The 15,364-nt window shown below is 42.9% G+C and overlaps 1 protein-coding gene across 1 annotated transcript in view; it reads left to right on the top strand.

The window, feature by feature from the left end:
• Positions 1-15,364, top strand: part of LOC105494988 (serine/arginine repetitive matrix 4) — a 178,594-nt gene that overhangs the window by 27,698 nt on the left and 135,532 nt on the right. The window lies entirely within an intron of this gene.

Raw genomic sequence — 15,364 nt, 5'->3', positions numbered from 1 at the left:
CGCCCAAAGGGGTGGGGTAAGACCGGTCACACGCTGGCGGTCTACACACACGCGCACACACATACTCACATACACACACTCACTCGCGCACGCAGCTTGTAGACACAATCATTAGCAAAGCTTTTGTGCGGCCCTCCCAGGCCCGCTCCAGCTGAACAGCTGCTGGGAGGGCTCCGGAGTGAGATGCTAACAGGAGGGGAACTTTAATTATCCCACCGAATGGCATCTTTGGCAGACCCCGGGGACTGGACAAGATGGGGAAGAGGGAGGAGAGTAGGGGAGAGAAAGACAATTAAACTACAGAATCCCGGGCAAGAAAGGGATGGGATGCACAAGCCGATGGGGAAGAGATGGTAGAAGTTCACCTCTGCTCCCTGTCTCAGAGGGCCAGATCTCTCCCACCCAGGGGCGTCCTAAGACAAGACTTGGGAAAATGACCACTTTCTTCTCCTTTTCTGATTGGGGTTACTCCACATGACTTTCTCTGCCTCAGCCATCAGGGCTGCCTTCTAAAAGCTTGGCATCAAGAGCAAGGCTTTGAACTCTGCACACCTGGGTCTAATTTAGTTTTGCTCCTTGCCAGCTGTGCGACCTTGGGCCAACTACTTCACCTCTCTGAGGCTTGGAGGTCTTCTGCGTAGAATGGAGATCACAGCAATACCTACTCACCGGGTTGCCAAATCAGTTAATATCATAAATTCAAACAGCAAATGCCCACTGAGTGCCTGCTGTATACAGGCACTGTGCTAGGAGTCAGGGATACAAGAGAATATATGATGGGGGGTGGGAGTGCAGACAATAAACAAGGGAACTAACTAACTACAGAAAGGGTATTGTGCTTAGGGCAAAATACCAATTGCTTCAAGCAACTGTTTCAGATGTTCCCCCTTCGACTCCCGTCAGAATTATTTTTCCCCTTTCTTCCTTAATTCTGTAGCTGATGTTCATTACTGCTGTAACCGGATCCCATAATATTCCACGAGTGTTTGCCAGCAGGAGTGTATTTTCTATGGAAAGTTCAGTGCTTGGCACATAGTAGGCTCTCAGAAAATATTTTCTTTTCCTGAGACGGATTCTCACTCTGTCACCCAGGGTGGAGTGCAGTAGCACGATCTTGGCTCGCTTCAACCTCCACCTCCCGGGTTCAAGCAATTTTCAGGCCTCAGCCTCCCAAGTAGCTGGGATTACAGGTGTCCACCACCACGCCCGGCTAATTTTTGGATCTTTAGTAGAAACAAGGTTTTGCCATGTTGGCCAGACTGGTTGTGAACTCCTGGCATCAAGTAATCCGCCCGCCTCAGCCTCCCAGAGTGCCGGGAGTACAGGCATGAGCCACTGCGCCCAGCCTCAGAAAATACTTTCTGAGATGAATCATTGCAAACCACACATATATTAAGTGGTTGAAGATGAAAAGTGCCAGCCCTTACATGGGAGGCCAACAAGGGATTTGTCCACTTTGAGAGTTCTCTTTGTTCAGTCAGGGTTTAAACTACACGTTTTGTACTCTCCAGATCAGTTAAAACAAAAACAGTGTGGTAATATCACATTTTGGCCAAGATGTCGGGGAACAGATACACTCATACATTGCTGTTGGGAGTGTAAACTGTTGCAACCTTTTGGGAATATGATATTTCAGCATTTATCAAAAATTTCTAAAAATTCACCTATTCCATGACCAGCTCTTGATGTCAATACTAAAGGAAAAAGGAGGTGAGTTCAAGAGTGTTTATTGCAGCCATGTTTTTTATCAAGAAGAATCTGCAAACAACCCAGATGCTCTTAATTAGGAAAATAGCTAAATAAATTATGAAATATGCATAATTATGGAATACAATACAACAGTTGAAAAAATGTAGTAAATTCGTGTGTATTGACATAGATCTCTAAGTGATTGTGACAGGAAAAAGCAAACTGTGGGATGACACACAAGTTGTAATGTTATTTTATATAATATGTGTAGAAAAAAGCATTCTTGCTATCTATATATACAAAAGAACACTATGTACTGTATATAAATATATATGTGTAGAAAAATACTTCAAAGGATGTACACCAAACTGTCAATGACAGCATCACGTATGAAGAAGAGGGGGATATTTTAGCTTTATCTCTGTGACTACATATTTAATAAAAAATGTTTTCATCATTCACAAGCTTTCCTCCTGTGTTAGTTATGTACATAAACATGAATTTGAAAAAAAAGGAAAAGTAGGTGGAAGACATATAAATGGCAAAAAGCAAATAAACAAAGTCCTATGAAGAAGATTAGATTTCCATAGTCAGGTTTTTCAACCTTGGCACTACTGACATTTAGGGCCAGCCAGATGATACTTTCATGTGGGGAGCTGTCCTGCGCACTACAATGTTTAGCAGCATCTCTGGCCTCTACCCACTAGATGTCATTAGCACCACCCTCCCTTTAGGCTGTGACAATCAAACATGTCTCTAGACCTTGCCAAATGTCCCCTGGGGAGCAAAGTTGCCACTAGTTGAGAATCACTGATCTAGAGATACATTTCCATCTACCCCTAGATGATCTAGTCAGAAAAAATCTGAAATGCTGAAAACATCAGGACCTTTAAGACAACGTTTGCAAATCAAGAGATGTCTAAGACTTTGGAAATTAAAAAATAAAATAAAAGCTACATTGGTTTGTGTCTCCTGCCTTCCCATGGGTTTGGGGAGTGCCAGAGCTGCACAGTGAAAGGAGGAGCCTGTGATTGGAGTCTGACAGTGCTAAACTCCCTGAGTCTGTCCCTCCTATAAAATAGGGAGACTAGTGACATTGCCGAGTGTCAGTTGTGGGCATCTTAGGGTACATAGCTTGAGCCTTGGAATTGGAAGACCTGGTTGCCAATCCCAACTGGGCAACATTGGGCAGGCCACTTTGCCTTCCTAAGCTCTAAGCTCACCTGTAAAATGGGGATGATGGTAGTATCCACTTCATAGGTTGAATCTGAGGATTAAGTAAGGTAACATCTGCAAGCATTTAGAACTGTCCTGATATCTAGTTAAGTGCTCAGTAAATGGTAGCCATCATGCTCTTGGTGACAATGTTTGTAAATTGTATATTAGACAGTGTCCTGATATAAATCAATAGTTTTTACATGGAAAAAGAGGACCAGAGCTTTTCTTTTTCACCTCCCTGGGATCATCATCTGGGAATTCAGATGTGTGCCCTGAAGTGAAAGGCCACCATTCATCCATTGGTGCAGCAAGGGTTTATAATTCGCTAACCAAGGGCCACTTCCTTAAGATAGGGATGAATGAGTCCTACCCACGGGGGGATGGAAACACTGCTTCGTGACCTAGTATCTGAACTGGACCCACCTGGTTGTCTTTTTCATCAAGGCTGCCGTGATATATCTCCCAAGAGGATATCCCCTGACTTAGCAACATTCCTCAGAGACAAAGCTTTCTGTGAGCTCTATGGATTCTTCTCTTCTGGCCACGTTCCCTGCCCCCATACTCAGTCTTTCCCCACTTTGGAATTGTAGGGCAAATTGATAACAATCATAAGAACACAGTTTTCTCTTGCTATTCTTACTCTTCTACTTGTCTGTTATTTTCTTTCTCAACTAACAAACTCCCCCAGGATGATGTTTGTCTGCCACGGAGTCCCACTCTCTTTCTTCAAGGGCAGTTCTGCTCACTGAGCCGACTTCTTCCTTCAGCCACATGTGGGCTCCATCCTTGTTCTTTAACCCATGATTCTTTGATACTTCTCTGCAAAGACCCTACAATGTTCCTTTATTTTTATGTGGTCAGATACTTCTCACCTGTGCATTTCTGCTTTTCTTGTCCCTATTGATACTTCCTCTTTTTGGTGATTTTCTCTGTTGATATTTACTACATCTCCATTGACTCCTACCCAAGACATAGACAGACCCAATTACCTTCTAAACCTTAGGGAAGGCGCCAAAGAAAAATCTCACCAGGTGTTTTACATCAACCTGGGAGGTAACGCTATTTACTCTCTGCACGCACTAGGCCACAGGTGGAATTAACAGAAGGAAAGGTGAATGCTGGATCACCCTCTAGCATCTCCAGATATGCCTTCACAGTGGGGAAACATCATTATTGTTTCCTTAGCTAAGTAAGTGACATGATCTTCAAGAGTACTAGATCAATGTTTGCACATGAGTAACAAGCAAAATTTTGGAGTCAATCAGGCTGTTTCCTTTCTGTACCATTTTGCCCCTCCTGTAGCATAAAGAACATCAACAACAACAAATCTGTAGCATTTCCAGTTCAGTGACGAGAAAATCAGGCCCACAGAGGCTGAGCAATTAACTCAGTGTAACACAGCCAAAACAGAACATGAACCAGGGTTAAGATTCAAATGATCTGATTTTCAGATTTTAAGTTCGGTACTGAATGATCTGCTTTCTTCTAAATAATTTGTAAATGAGTTTTAATCATAAAAGTTACACAGACAATGGTTTATAAAAAGTACTGCAGAAGTACAAAAAAACCCAAAAGTTCCTTCATCTTTGTATTCCTTTCTTTTAGACACAACTAATATTGCACTTTCTTTCTTTCTTTTTTTTATTATTATACTTTAAGTTCTAGGGTACATGTGCACAACATGCAGGTTTGTTACATATGTATACCTGTGCCATGTTGGTGTGCTGCACCCATCAACTCGTCATTTACATCAGGTGTAACTCCCAGTGCAATCCCTCCCCACTCCCCCCTCCCCATAATAGGCCCCGGTGTGTGACGTTCCCCTTCCCAAGTCCAAGTGATCTCATTGTTCAGTTCCAACCTATGAGTGAGAACATGCGGTGTTTGGTTCTCTGTTCTTGCGATAGTTTGCTGAGAATGATGGTTTCCAGCTGCACCCATGTCCCTACAAAGGACACAAACTCATCCCTTTTTATGGCTGCATAGTATTCCATGGTATATATGTGCCACATTTTCTTAATCCAGTCTGTCACTGATGGACATTTGGGTTGATTCCAAGTCTTTGCTATTGTGAATAGTGCCACAATGAACATACATGTGCATGTGTCTTTATAGCAGCATGATTTACAATCCTTTGGGTATATCACAGTAATGGGATGGCTGGGTCATATGGTACTTCTAGCTCTAGATCCTTGAGGAATCGCCATACTGTTTTCCATAATGGTTGAACTAGTTTACAATCCCACCAACAGTGTAAAAGTGTTCCTATTTCTCCACATCTATTGTGTTTTCTAATGTATTTTTTCAGAAATATTTTATATGAAAATACAATGTATTATGCTGGGAAACTTGCCTTTTCTTCTTAACTTTGTATTTTGGATTTTTAAAAGATATGGCTACATTTAGAACTACCCTGTTATTTTTTTAATGACTGCATCATATTTGATTATATAGATGCATCATTTATTTAATCAATATCCTACTGATATATAATCAGGTTGTTTTCAGGATTTTTGCTATAACAAACAATACTACAGTAAACATTTTGGTACATTTATTTTGGCCCACCTTGAAGGGTATATCGATACTATAAATTCCTAGAAACGGAATTGTTAGAAATGTCCAGAAAATGATACTGTCTCATTGCCCACCCCAAAGTGTGCATGCTACCCTCCCCTTCTTCCCAACCCACGGTATAAGAATCATTTTATTTGACCATTACTTGATCATTACTTGATAAGTTGGGGAATTATCAAGGTCTTTCATCTATCTCATTCTGAGAGTTAGAAAGTAGTGTATACTTGTTTTTATTTCTCTTTCTTTAATGAGTGAGGGCACACGTCTTGGCATGTTTGTTGACAATTTTATATTTTGCTATGATTACCTTCGTGTCTTTCATCCATTTAATAGAATTTGATTATTCTTTTTTTTAATTTGTAAGAGCTCTTTGCATATTAAAGGAATTATTCTTCTGTCATGTGTGTTGCCTCAAACTCTTTGTTTGTTTCCAATGAGTACAGAGATTTAGAACAGACAAAAAAAATTATAGGTAGCTTTTGGAAAAGGGATAGGAATTAAAATGGGATTTTATCTCCCTCCCCAGTCCCCTCCCCCCACCCCTCTACCAAGAATGACTTGCTGTAACAGATGGAGAGCTATGAGTCAGAACAGGTATGAGGCTCTAATCTTTCCTCCTGTGGACCTGGGTTCAAAGGAAGGCAGGTATTAGAGGAAAGAAAAACTGTCTGCAAGGAGGCTTGGGCTATTTCCCAGATCCAAGCTGCAGTTGGCAACCTGATCCCCATTCCCAAAATGCCACTCCATGTTTTTAAAGACTAGACACAAGGTAGCATATGGCCTACAGGAACCCTGCAATTTTTAAATTTAGGAAGGCACAGGAAGTGAGGAGGTGAGAAGGGAGGTACAGCGGGCTCCTCTGGGGCTGTTTAGCTTCAGAGGGCTGGGAAGGGATGGGCTTTTTCTGCTTCATAAGAGACCAGCTCATCCCTGGCCACTGAAACCATGGGAATATCTTATGATTACATACAATTCCGTTAAAGTGAAAGTACCCTGCAACCCAACTACACCCTTCTAGCTTGGAGAAACCCTCAGATGTGCCCAAATGCTGTTCAAGAAACTTTTGATGAATTGAGTGATTGGATTGATGTTTATGGAAGCATTGCTGTAACTGTGAGAAATTAAAAACAACTGAAGTATCCAACAAAAGGGGAATTAATAAATGCTAGATTGTGATCTGCCAATAAGAGGGAATGCAATGAAGCAGTCAAAATGAATGAGGCTGAACTATAAGTGTCGATATGAGAAGTTGACCAAGGTGTTTGTTAAGTGAAAAATGGTAGCGCAGGTAAATGTGGAGAGAGTATAACACTAAGGACTCCAGGATCATCCTCTGCCTCCCCAGCATATAATCAATCCACCAACAGGTCTATCACTTATAAATAAAGCCAGGATCCCTTTTTCTCTATCTCCAGTGCTACCGAATTAGTCAGAGCAGCCATCACCTCTCAACCAGACTTACAGGGACTGTCTTCCAAAAACCTCACTGCTGTTAACATTGTTTACTCCCCTCCCCTCCAAGCTGTACTGAATGCAATAGCCACAGTGATCAATTATAAACCAAACCAGTCCCACATCGCTCCTCTGCTCAAAACCTGTGCTGCTGTGCTCTAAATAAAACCCCAAGCTCCTGTCAAAGCCCCCCCACCCACTTTCCTTCCTCCTTTGGCCTCACTCACCCTTCTACATGCTGCTGCCTTCTCTTTTTGACTTTGTATTTTGAATTTTTAAAATATATGACTGCATTTAGAACTACCCTGTTATTTTCTTAATGGCTGCATCATATTTGATTGTATAGATGCATCATTTAATCAATATCCTATTGATTTATAATCAGGTTGTTTTCAGGATTTTTGCTATAACAAACAATACTCAAATTCCTCAGACACACCATCCTCATCCCAGGCTTAGAGTCTTCACACTTCACCCTGGACTGTCCTTCCCCCTGATTTGTGCATGGTCAAGTCCTCCTCGTTCTTCATATTTCAGCACAATTATTGCATTCTTGGAAAGGCCATCTCTGACGACCTGTAGTGGTCATCAGACCATGCAAATTCATGCCCACCAAGAACCTTTGAATGCAGTCTTATTTGGAAACATCGTCATTGCAGATGTCATTAGTTAAGATGAGGTCACACTAGAATAGGATGGGCACTTAATCCAATACAACTGGTGTCCTTATGATGAGAGAAGACACAGATGCAGAGGGAAGACGAAGGTGAAGGCAGAGGCTGGAATGATGCTGCCACAAACCTAGCAATGCCACAGCCACCAGAAGCTGGAAGAAGTAAAGCAGAATGTTTTCCTAGAGCCTTTGGGGGAAGCGTGGTCCTAACAACACATTGATTTTGAATTTCTAGCCTCCATAACTGTGAGAAAATATATGTCAGTTATTTTAAGCCACTCAGCATGTGGTACTTTATTATGGCAGTCCTAGGAAATGAACTCACTCCCCCCAGCCCCCATTCAGTAACCACCTTTCACATCACACTCAATGAGGAGACTCTTCCTGAAAATGAACAAGGTGTGGTATTTGCCCTCCAGAGTTCAGGATTCAATTAGATGTAATTGTTTTTGAAAAAGAAAAAATAGACTGTTGCACTTCCCCAGAAGAACTGTTTTCTAATAAAGAATTATGAAAACCATATAATGTAGACTTTGTATTTTCCCTTTGTCTACCAGGAGACTCAAATACAAATTTATGGTTCAACACTCGTCACCCTGGGAAAGGTTAGACCTTGCAGATCCCTGTTCCATGTTCTCCTCCATCACCTTGGCTACTGAGTGCCATTTATTTTTTCTTAATTCTGACTTTGCATTGTTTGTTTGTTTGTATTTTTACTTCTTTTACTATGTTTTGAGGGGCTTATTGGTAGCTTTCATTTTTCCTTTACAATATCATGCTATGGAAGAGCTTGGGAAAGGCAGGGTAGCACACTGCAGACAAGGTAGGCTGACTCTGAACCCCAGCTCTGCCAGTTTCTGTTGTGCAACCGTAGTCAAGTCACTTCATGTTTCTGTACCTCAGTTTTCTCATCTGTAGAATAGGGATTAAATACTACCTACTTCATAGGATTGTTGTCATAATTAAATGATATTTATAAATACTACGGGGTCTGCAATATGAAAAGTACTATCATGCTTGTTAAATAAATAGCAAACTTTAATATTTGCATGGATTATAAGACTTTTTAAGGTGGAGTTCATATCACCACAGCCTAGTCTGTAAATCCCCTGAGGTTGTTTTATTCCATTTTTAATCTCCAGCTTCTATGATTGGCATAGGGTGGCTGACTGATAAATCTTCCTTGGATGAGTGAATGAATGAAACCTATCAAGTACATGGTGGTAGAAAAGTCACTTTCTCTTTTTGGACTTTACTGTTCCCGTCTTGAAACTGACACACCCTTATACTTTCTTCCAGTTCTAAACTTCCCTGATGCTATGCATGGAAAGGCACATCAGCATCCCGTTTCCTTGGGCTAGGCATTTCCTTTTTTCTGGATATTTACCTCTGGAGCTTTGACTAAGCCCCCTCAAGACTGTGGGCTCGTGTGTCTGGGCTGAGGACTCAGCGTATACTAAGTGGGCAGATGGATGCTGCATTCCGTGGGCTGAGGAAGATAGGAAGCAGGAGGAGGCTGTGGAGGAGTGTAAGGGGGTAGAAGGAGCGGGAGCAGGGGAGGAGACATGGGTGGGTGCAGCTATGCAGATGAAAGTGGAAGACTAGCATCTTGGGGACGTGAAGAGGAACAACAAAGAGTGGAGTCCGTGGCAGGGGGCAGTCGAGAGTGAAGGTTTCTGGCATCCTTTGGGGAGGGGTCCATCTCATCTTTGCTCTAGCAGAGATCCCCCCCTCACTCGCTTTGAATCTTCTATAGACTCATTACACCACAGTGAACTCATTCTGCTTCATTCCTCTCAGTTTATCTGCTCCCACCCACCTGCATGCTGGTAGTTCCACACTGCTCATCTTCTAAATTCAGGCTGACCTGAGTTCAATCCTGGTTCTACCACATATGGGATATGTTGACTTGGGTAGGTTGCTTAACCCATCTGAACCCCAACTTCCTCATCACTAACATGGGGCAGAATAATTTAGCAGGATCATTGTGAATATTAAATAAAGCAAACTCAATAAAAGGCTCAGTACAGTGTTGTTGTCAAGCAAAAGGGGCTCACTGCCCCCATGTGCTATGGGTTTTTGAGAAAAGAAAAGCTTTACACTGAAAGTCGACTCCCAAGGAGACAGGAGTCAAACTCAAATCTGTCTCTCTGTGCTGGCTTTAAGGCAATATTTGCATTAGAAAAGCCTACGAGGATAGATTCTGAAACTAGTAGGTGATTGGTGGAAGAAAAGAGGGGTTTTGGAAAGTCCTTGGGCATACACAGTTATCTCTGTGTGCTACTTCATGGGTTGTGTGTGCAAATTTGAGGGGAGTTAATATGAAACATGCTGAGGAAATTCAGCATGAACTCCAGTCAGCCATCTTGGTTCCAACTGACTTCAGTCATTTTTTAAAAAAAATCTCATTAATGAAGGAAGTTTCAGTGTTTCAGCAAGTTGTTCCTTTTCTTAACTGACATCTTGCAAACTCAAGAATTTTTTTTGTTAGTCATTGATTTCTTTAACTCTTTGGGTCACAGTTTCAGTGTTAGGATGTAGTACGAGTTCAAAACATTCCAGCTGTTGCAATTATTACAAGAAAAAGAGAAGAGAGAGAGGTAGAGAGAAAAGCATTTTTTCAAATACCTGAAGAACAAGAACAGGAAGAAATGGGTTTAATTGAGAATGCTGGGTGGCCACAATTGAGAGAGTCCAATGGCTGGTACTCTAGAGTAATGGAAAGAATTACTCTACCTAATTTGTTTTGTTGTAAGTTAGAAATTTTGTATCCTCAGTTTTGTAAAAAGTAGGGTATACCTACTCTCAAGTACCCTAGGAATCATAAAGACACTACTGAAAATTCTAGGGAATCAGTTCTGCAATCACTCACCCCCAGGAGTGGCTGAAGTTTGTGAGTCTCCCTTCAGAATGATTCGGTTGCAAAAATCTCAAACTTAATGAAGCTCAAGTGGAAAGAAAGAGATTTATCCCAGGGAACTTTCCCAGAACTGAACTTCTCCAGAATGACAGGTATGGTCCCCAGCCCTTCATAACCTTCCTGGTCCACTCCCCAGAGCTGACAGACTGAATCTCCTTGCCACAATGCCACCTTTCCTGCCGACAGGATCTTGTCGGTAAAGGTGATGTGTAAATCAATGTGACATAAATCAAATTCTAATTCAAATGCTCCGGGGGCCAGCTACTTAAATATTTAACGGAGGCTTTAAAAAGTTGAGCCCCAAATCCTTTGTGCAATGTGAACAATCAAATCCTAATCAAAGACATGTCAACCATCCCCGGGTTGAAATAATGGGTGTTCAGCAGATGGGGGCTGCCTACAAATCTGAGCCTGCTGCCTCATTTCCTCTAGTCAACATGGGTAGAAAGGGGATTTCAGTAAGTCCCTGAAGCTTTCCAGGGCTTGAATTCCTGCCCCCCCCCCGCCCCCCGCCCCCCACACCGAGCATTTCCCCTCTACCCACTCACTCCAGCTGTGTTTGTTTTAATTTTTTGCTCTCAGCCTGAGACCTCAGACAACAGCAGTTCCTTGCCTTCTCTGTTGGCAACTGCTCATGCACCCTGTTACCTTCCGAAATTACATAGTTTATTAACTTGTTACCCTAACCTACACCACCCTTCGTAAGAACTCCCTTCTCTGCCCATGAACATCCCGCCACAGTGTCCCTGGAATTAAACTGCTTCTCTGAGAAATGAAACCATTGCCCAGCCCAACATCCCCTTTCCTGCTATTTTATTTGAGGAGTAGGGCTCTGTGGTTATTGATCACTTGAGAGGTAGAAGAAGGATGTTTGAAGGGAAAGGAAACATCAAGAAAACTTACAGAGTGGCAGGGAAGCCTGAGAAATCTCATAAACTAGTGACTTTGAAGCCTTCATGGGGACTCAGATGCTTTGAGAAGCTGGAAAGCTCTGGACAGTTTCCCCCCACCCCACAAAAAAAAAATCACACACATGCAACAGCACCCAGGCTGCTGCTTAACCGTACAGCACCTTTGTAGGAATTAGGGAAGGGGGTTGCTTTCTCTGGGCGGCAAAGTGTGGTCAATGGAGTAGGGTAAACTCCAGCCCTCACTTACCTTCTCAACAGGGCATCCTCGTGCGCATCACAACTTGCACCACCGGGGTGGTGGTGCTGCATGGACCCCTCACAAGTTTCCCCTCTCTGACTTAGTTCACATCCCCTTTATCATACTGATGGGACCCTGAAGCCCAGAGGGGGGAAGTGACACTCTCAAGGTTGCGAAGTGTGTTATTTGTCCTTGCTATTTTATTTCCCTGTGCCCTGCACAGACCCTCTCACCTGCCTGCTCATTAAGTAGCCCATTGATTATGCTCACTATACTAAAAGGCAATACGACCAGTATGGTAGATAAAAATCTGTTGTCTAAATATCTAAATTAAATCCTTGTAGAAGATGCTTACATCCAAGTGTTAATAAACCCAGTGGCCCCGGGCAGGGAGGAGCTATTCGTCTTATCAGTAACTGTCTGGGTAGAATGATCCATTTCAAACAGCGCAAGGAATGAAATCATGAAAAGGATAAGAGTCCTGACGAAGGGTGGGTGAGTCGGAGCTGGTGGCATTGAAAAGTGTAGCTCAGAGCCAGCAGGCTGTCCTGAAGAGGATCATTCAGGTGTGTTAAAGACAGGCCCGGTGTGAAAGCGCAAATGAATCGCTCAAAATAGATGAGATTTCTCTCCGTGGTAATTGCAAGAGGAGCTGGCGAGAGGTTTTATATCGAAATCACAGAAAGGAAAGAGCTGGGGAAATAAAGAGGATTTTATTTTGGAACGGAGAATGAGGCAGGACTTTTACAAAGAAAGCTGGGAGAGGGTGTTCCCTTCCAATGAGAGAAAAGCCCTATGGGTAGGCAGGAAAATGAGATGCCTTCTCGCCTGTAGAGGGCGCTGTAGAGGCAGCGGGAAAGCGAGTCCTAGAGACGGTGGCGAGGAGGCGCTGTGTTCTACTGGTTGCCTGGGTGACTTTACCTGTGATTCCTTTTTCTGAGTCTTAGTTTCCTCAAAACCCAGACAAAACACATCTAGACATCAGGAAAGTCAGGGAAAGGAGGTGAGAGAATCACTGGAAGTGAGTGCGAGATGGGTGACGGGGTGCTTCTGGACATTGGGAATATTTTGTTTTCCAATCTGGCAGAAATTGATCGAGTTCTACCTTGATCATTTGGACACTCTTCTGTAAGTATATTCCAGTTTATTTAAAAGTTTACTTAAGAAAAAAAAAAAAGAAGTGATCCTATGGTCATAGTGTCTCAGAAGAGATGGAACCTGTAGTTCAAGGCAGAAGATAAAACCATATGGAAAAGAGGCAGAATGACAAACAAGAGATTGGCTGACTTGAAGCTATAGAAGGCTGTGCTTTCATCAGGGTACGGGTTCAGAGAATAAGAACACGTAGGACTCCTTAAGTCAGATAGGCAGGCAGGAACTTGAGCAGACTAGAACTTTCCACGGACCCAACATGTCTGTGTGCACATGCGTATGCACCAACTACCCCCATTATTATTGCCAGATGTGCATTTTGAGGAGGTGCCTTCTCATAGATGGCTGAAAATTCCAGCTTTTGCCCCCTCCCACTGGGGACCCCGCCCCTGAACTAAAGTTGGCAGAAATAGATGTGCTTGCAACTTCATCAAAAGAGAAGAATGCTTGCTGAGGATGAGGCTTCCAGCTTCATCCTTCTCTCTGCCAAGGACATGATCTTGTTCCTTTTTGTGGTTGCATAGTGTTCCATAGTGTATATGTGTTACATTTTCTTTATCTAGTCTATCATTGATGGGCATTTGGATTGATTCCATGTCTTTGCTATTGTGAATAGTGCTGCAGTAAGCATACATGTGCATGTAACCTTATAAAAGAATGACTTATATTCCTTTGGATATATACCCGGTAATGGGATTGCTGGGTCAAATGGTATTTCTTATTCTAGATCCTTGACACAGGGAGGGGAACAACACACATTGGGGCCTGTTGGGGAGGCGGGGGAAGGGCAAAGCATCAGGATAAATAGTTAATGCATGTGGGGCTTAATACCTAGGTGATGGGTTGATAGTTGATAGGTGCAGCAAACCACCATGGCACATGTTTACCTATGTAACAAACCTGCACATTCTGCACATATCCTGGAACTTAAAATAAAATTAAAAAAAGAAAGAGGAGAATGCTTATTTTCTTTCTCTGATAGACAAGCCTACACATGACTCTGATGATTTCACATTTTTTGGTTACTTAAAACAAACAAACAAAAACCTTTTGTCAAGACCCACTCTGCGGAGCACTGGTCTAGATGCTGAGGATCCAATCACAACCATGGTTATTACCCGGTGGGGCCAAAATTCTAGGTAGTGATTTAAGGCAAAGAGATGATCTCCACCAGCCTTCCTTCACAGGGGGATCATCCCCAAAGCAGCAATAGAAATGTAAGCCAGATGCCAAGAAGAACTTCCTGACTGCAATGTTAGTTGACTGTCTACCTGATGTGAAGGAAGGAAGCTTTACTAGACATAGATTTCATGTACCCTGGAGCTGAGTTTCTAGCTATATCTTATCTAACATTGGCAGAGGGATTGTGCAGTTTTGTCACACGGTCACATATATCTCAGTGTTATCGCATATATCTCAAACTGAGCATGGTCACATATATCTCAAACTGAGGACCAGAGAACCTTTACCAATTGAAGTGTTTTCAGCTGCAATTTCAGAAAACACAATAATCAGGGAAATGCATTCTCCTACTTCATAGAAGTCCAGAGGCAGGGTTGGTTAATTCAGCAACTCAACTAGACTTCAGGTTTGGCTCTGCCATTCTCAGGGTGTTAATGATGTTCCCCCTCACCACTGCAAGAGGGCTGCAGTGTCTCCAGCTATTGAATGCAGACACAATGAGCAGAGCATCTCTTTTTGTGTCTTTTTGAGAACAACGAAAGTCCTCCCTTGAAGCCCCTTAGAATTATACTCCATACTTTTACCTACGCCTGTCATGATAAGAAGAATGTACTTTCCATGGCTGGCTTCCATCAGTTCATTCTCTGGGGCTGAGGGAGAGCTTGGTCTCCTCTGATGAGGTACACTGTCTTTCCCCCAATTCAAATGCTTTAACAGGAGCAGGATTGTGGCTAGCAATTCCTTGCTCCCCTTGCAGAGGAAAGTATCTCCTGGGTGGATAATGATGTGTCTCAGTGACAAATTAGAAACCACATATAGAAGCCCTGCTCTTCATAAGCCCATTCTGTGTGTCTATTCTACTCAACACGTCTCCTGTATGTCCTGGGTGCCCCCTCCCCTAACAGGCAGCTTGTCAGCTTTGATCTTTTAATCCAGGATTCTCCAGAGCATGATTGACGTGCATTTAAACTGAGCTTCCCTGGGGCTGAGAACTGCTCCTGTCTAAACTCAAGGATGACCAGGCTGGCCAGGCCTCTAAGCTTGATCTTAGTGCCTTAGGATCTTTTCCAATCCCTTTATGTCCAACCCAGGCTGATGCTGGGAGTGAGTGTAACATGAATGTTTTTCAGGACACTCTATCCTGAAAAACAAGGATTCTCTGTGTCTCCCCTAGCCATGTATGGGGACAATAGGAGGAGAAGGAGACCATCAGGCCACAAGCACTTACTGTGTGCCAGGGCCTGTTCTGGGGATTGGACAAATGGGGAGTGAGAGGATATGGTGCTGCCTTACATAGAGCCTCATTCCATGTGGGGAAGCACTCAAGTCAGAAATTGCAGCATAGATGGATG

This window comes from Macaca nemestrina, chromosome 10 (genome assembly GCF_043159975.1).
Source record: "Macaca nemestrina isolate mMacNem1 chromosome 10, mMacNem.hap1, whole genome shotgun sequence".
Classification (NCBI taxonomy): domain Eukaryota; kingdom Metazoa; phylum Chordata; class Mammalia; order Primates; family Cercopithecidae; genus Macaca; species Macaca nemestrina.
Note: the sequence above shows the minus strand (reverse complement) of the source record. Positions and strands in the feature narration are given on the sequence as shown.